At 33.8% G+C, this 5,762-nt stretch overlaps 1 long non-coding RNA gene across 1 annotated transcript; it reads right to left on the minus strand.

Annotated features, from left to right (window-relative positions):
• LOC142163625 (uncharacterized) lies at positions 1-3,124 on the minus strand. Its single transcript, XR_012694571.1, has 2 exons — positions 2,988-3,124; positions 1-220 (listed from the first exon to the last, which is right to left on the minus strand). It is a non-coding gene; the product is annotated as an uncharacterized LOC142163625 (long non-coding RNA).
• Between the last annotated feature and the right edge of the window lie 2,638 nt (positions 3,125-5,762).

Genomic DNA, 5,762 nt, shown 5'->3' on the forward strand with positions numbered 1-5,762 from the left:
TCAAAACAGATTAATTAGTATTTGATTAATTTAAACTAAAATTATTAGATGAAGAAGTTATACATATGCAAGCCCATTACTCATTAATTAATCGACTACATTTTTATACAAAGAAAGGAAAATTATATTCAAACACAAATCTAAACAGGAGGGATTCAACAGGAACAAAGCCTGATTAATATTTCATTTCGCTTCAAGCCGAGAGTGTACAAATGTGTACCTGGAAATGACAGTACAAGAAGAAGAAGATCAGCAAAGTAGTATGTAACACAGCAACATACAGCAGCAGAAAGCCCAACACAGTAGCTTCAACACCTCAGTCCAGAAATTCCAGCAACACGGAGAAAACTAGTAAAAATGGAGAAGACAAATAGTGCGGAAATCTCTCTTTATTTTTTCTTTCTAGATTTGAACTCTCTATGGTGTTCTTCCACTCTCAATATTTCAGAAAATTTGTTTCTATCTTTTTTACTCTCTCCAAAATGAATTCTGTCCCTGTATATTCTGTGTATCCAGAGTGTATATCGAGTGTATACTGCTCTCTCCGCCCCCTCTTTTCTTCTTCTCTCTATCTAGTTTTTCCTCTTTTTTCCACCCCTTCTTCCTAAATTTTCTCTTCTATTTATAGCAAAATTTTCGAAATTTTCAGATTTGTTTTTTTTTATTATTTTATTATTTTTTTAATTAAAAGAAATCCCACTTACAAATTGCTTTTATTTTTTTAGAAAAAGAAATCCCACCTTTATTTACTTTTATTTTTAAAATTCCAACTTTAATTATTTTATCTTATTTAAAATCCCACTTTTTATTTTTTTAAAAGAGAATCTCACTTTATTTAACTTTTCTTTAAAAAACAAACCACTATCTTTTCTTTTTCTTTTAAAAATGCTACTTTCAATTACTTTAAATTTTTTAAATTTTCAGATACCTTTATATTTATTTTTTAATTCCAACCTTATTTTACTTTTAATTTTTTTAAAACTTTTTACTTTTTTTAAATTTTCTACATTCTTTTACTTTTTTTTTATTTTTTTATTTTTTATTTTTTTAAAATCATTTCCGAAATTACTATATATATATATTTTTTAAAATAAAAATAATAAATAAAATAAAATATTTTCGGATTTTTTTATATATAAAAAAACAAAAAATAAAACTATTAATAGTGATAATTCACTTTTTATTTTTTATTTTTTTGGTTTTGTTTTGTGTTGGACAAAAATGAAGAAGGGGTGTTGGGTTAATGGAGCGGACCGGATCGACCCGGTTTGAAACGGACCGGGTCATGGGGAAAGTTGAGCAATTATTTGGGCCTGTGGTTTGAAATTGAAGAAGTGGCCCAATCCGATTTTTCTTTGTATTTTTGTTCTCTTTTCTTCTTTTATTTTCTAAAACTAAATTATAGAAGTACTTAAATTATTATTAAGAACTAAATTAAGTTATAAAAGCGCAAATTAACTTCCAATAACAATTAACGCACAATTAAGTAATAATTAAGCATAAAATTGTATATTTGGACATTAAATGCTAAAAATGCAAAAGGTGCCTATTTTTGTAATTTTTAATTTTTGTAAAACTAATTTAATTACTAACAATTGTAGAATTAAATCCTACATGCAAAATGCGACATATTTTTATATTTTTTATTAATTTAACAAATAAGCAAACACAAACAAATACAAATAATTATCCAAAAATATCACAAAAATACTCAAAATTGCACACCAAGGAAAATCATTTTATTTTGCATTTTTTTTGGGAGTATTTCTCATATAGGGCAAAAATTACGTGCTTACAAAAGTGACAATCGAAACGGGATTATTTATTTAAGAATCAGAGTCGCCACTTGGGATAATTTTATGGTATCCCAAGTCACCGGTTCAAATCCCGAATCGAGGAAAAGATTGACTCTGTATTACAGTCCGCGAACACAGAAATCCGGGTAAGGAATTCTGTTAACCCTGGAGAAGGTGTTGGGCATTCCCGCGTTCCGTAGTTCTAGCACGGTCGCTCAACTGTTATAATTGGCTTATTATCTGATTTTAACACAAGTTTTAACCTATGGTTCAATTTTAACTTTATAACCGCTATTATTTAATTGTTTTTTAGGAAAGATTCAACGTCATCTAAAACGCGTCTTGAACCACGTCACATAAATGCACTCGCGGTCCATGACACACTTTATCTAACGTTATTGAGATTTGGATTTGAGTCACATAAATGCACACCCGAATTTTGAAATTAGGCATCGTAACTATGTCACGGGAACCGTACACATAGTCACAATGATTTATTTTTACGCCTAAAGCAAATTACGATGTTCATGATTTCCATTACCCTAAAATAGGGATTCTTGCCAGGTTCAGGTATTATAGAATTATTGTGGATGAGTTAAGAAATTTTGAACAAAGGAAAGTAAAAAAATTAGCCAAAATTATCTACTTAGCATTTGAGATAGGCCCGCATCCTCCAGTAACAAGGCACCAATTTGCCTTTACAATCATAATCATTTTTAAATTGACATTTGAATTAAAAAATACAAGGCCACAATCATAAGAATGCACAGATATGGTTATTAAATATTAGATGAATTCATATTATTATTATATATACAAAATTACTTCGTGAATTCCAACTCAAACTTCACAAATGTAATTAATTCCCTCAAACATTCTTCCGGGCAGTACTTAACATGCTCCATCATTGGACAATACCAGTCAAATGTCAGACCTTCAACACAAACATATCCAGATGGAATTTTGGCCACCTTTACAAATTCACCAGAATACCAACGAACAAACAGAAATGCTAACAAATGGCTAAATGTATTCTAATGTCCATACGCACAAAATCAGCTTTTGAGTATACCCCTTCTTAAGACATGAAATGAACATTCACATAGATATAAAGACTTAATGAAATACTTGTTCAACCAAAATCACAAAATCAAATTAGGAAGACATGGAACATATGTAAAAGAAACAGACCTTTATTTCCAAAATCTGAATTTTAAAGGCTTGCAATTCAACAATCGAACCAAACACCAGCGAGTCAACGACCATGACCGGAATCTAGCGACGGCAAAATCGACCCCGACTCTCGAAATTTCAACTGGGTTATAACAGGAAGGGTGTCACGACCCAAACCGATGGGCCGCGACGGACACCCGGTACCTTACTTTCACGCCACTTTGGGGTGACCGCTAGTTTTCCATCATATCCGAATTTGTGCACCAATATTTCAGTTAAATAAGATGCAGTGATTCCATTCCACGCGGAGTGTAACACCAACCCAGTATAATCTCATTTAGCGGGGTCTGGAGAGGGTAGTGTGTACGCAGACCTTACCCCTACCCTGAGGTAGAGAGACTGTTTCCAAATAGACCCCCGACATCCTTCCCTCCAAGAACTTCTCACCTTACTCTTGGGGAGACTCGAACTCACAACCTCTTGCTTACCACGCGGAGTGTGAACTTCCAAAAAATCTAACGGGTTTGCCTTAGAAAACAGCACAAGTGAACCTTCATTTCTCCAATTTTGACATGGAATTTGTGGTGAAATTTATGAAAGAAGGGGTCGGTTGTTAGGTTGTTGTATTTGAGGGAGTTAATCTGTCCTCCACCTTGAGGATTCTTGCCAGAAAAGATGATGGCAGTGTTCCAGATTCACAGGGGTGGGGTGCTGCCGTTTTTAGTGTTAAGAGTGTAGGTCTCTATTTAGGCATTAGGTAGTCTAAAATTATGTACAATTAAGAAAATATAAAATTAATTATAATTAATTGAACTAAACTATAAATCATAAATTATTTTTGTGTTTTCAAGATTATATAAAAATAAGGTACTATTTTTGTATATTTTTTATTTAAATTTACGAAAGATACGTAAACTAAAATATTTTTTGTAATTTTATTTTTTTGACGAAATAAAGTAAAAAAGTCAAAATTAGTTGAAATAGCGATATTAGGCCTAAACTAAATATTTACATGCTAAAATGGGTGAAATTTCGGGGAGGGTCAAAAATCACATGTCTACAGCTGTTCCTCTTTGACTGTAAATGCGAAGAGTTTTCAGACAAAGAACGACTAGACAAATTTTGACCCGACCCTTATTTAGAAAGACCAAAACTAAGAGAAAGGGGAATGTGACCGAGCCCTGGTATCTGAGCTGCCTACATATCCTTGGCTATAAAGGAATCAGGCCACGTGTAGTTCAGAAGTGAGTGAGATGATGGAGTATACCGAGGTGGAGAGCTGGTCGAGGTGCCGTTCTGTCGAGGTTCCAGTCCGCGGTCCCGTTATTACATCAAAATCAAAAATAAAAAAGACTAACTAAGCCTATCAGCTACGAGTTACAAGATTCCTATCTATGAGTCTTGGTTGGTTCTTCATACGGACCCTGATCTGAATCTAGATGCTTGTTAGTTGTAGGTGCTGGTTCTTTCCTTTTCAACTTTTCGGATCAAAACCGGACACACCATGCTTGTGACCTCAGTCATGTCTTGAGCATCTCACATCTTTCATCAACTTCTGTATTTTGAGTTCACTTCTTGCCTTTCTTTTTGTTTTTTTTTCATTTTATTCTGGATTGTGACTAACTTTTGTTGATCATCTCGGACTGCTGACTCGCATTCTTGACACAAGATTCTTTTGTTGTTGACTTGAATTGCATTCTGAAGTGAATTCCCTTGTTCTCCGGGTGGATGTCTGATTGCTGAACTTGAATCGTCTTCTCTTGTTATTTGAAACTGTTTTCCCTTACACCTTGAACAATTTTCCCTTAGAAACTTGAACCGTCTCCCTTTGAAACTGTTTTCCCTTGAAACTTGAGTTGTCTTCCTTCAAAATTGCTTTCCCTTGAAACTTGAGTTGTCTTCCCTTGTTCTCCAGGTGGGCGCCTGATTGCTGAACTTGACCTGTCTTCCTTTGAAACTTGAATCGTTTTCCCTTAAAACTTGAACTATCTTCCCTTGTTCTCCCGGTGGATGCCTGATTGTTGAACTTGACATGCTTTCCTCTGAAACTTCTTTCCCTTGAAGCTTGAACCGTCTTTCCTTGTTCTCCAGGTGGGCGCCTGATTGCTGAACTCGAACTGATTCCTCTTGAAACTTGAGTTGTTTTCCCTTATTCTTGAACCATTTTCCCTTATTTTCCAGGTGGACGCCTGATTACAACAAAACAGACAAAACAAAAGAAATTTTTCTGCCCCAGTTTGATATTGGGAATATCTGTGAGTGTTAATCGAATCCTGTTATCCAAAAGAGTTCTATGAATTTAAAAGTTAAATCTCAGTATCTAGGAGGGTCCTGATTTCGAGACAACTAATGACTGATAACTCAAGAAACAAAAATTGACCCTTTCTCTTTTTCTTTTCTTTTTTTCAAATCCAGACTTTTTTTTTTCAAATTATCCTAGGAGAAAATTCGTCAGACTAGGTTTTCTATCTTAGGAGAGAGATTCATCAGACTAAGATTTCTATCCTAGGAGAAAATTCATCAGTTTTTTTTTTTTTGGTATCTTAGGAGAAAGATTCATCAGACTAAGATTTATATCCTAGGAGCAAGTTCATCAGACTAGGTCTTCTATCTTAGGAGAAAAATTCATCAGACTAAGACGTTTATCCTAGGAGAAAGTTCATCAGACTAGGTTTTCTATCTTAGGAGAAAGATTCGTCAAACTAAGATTTTGATCCTAGGAGAAAATTCATCAGACTAGGTTTTCTTATCTTAGGAGAAAAATTCATCAGACTAAGATTTTTATTGGGAGAA

The sequence above is a fragment of the Nicotiana tabacum genome, chromosome 8 (assembly GCF_000715075.1).
Source record: "Nicotiana tabacum cultivar K326 chromosome 8, ASM71507v2, whole genome shotgun sequence".
NCBI lineage: Eukaryota > Viridiplantae > Streptophyta > Magnoliopsida > Solanales > Solanaceae > Nicotiana > Nicotiana tabacum.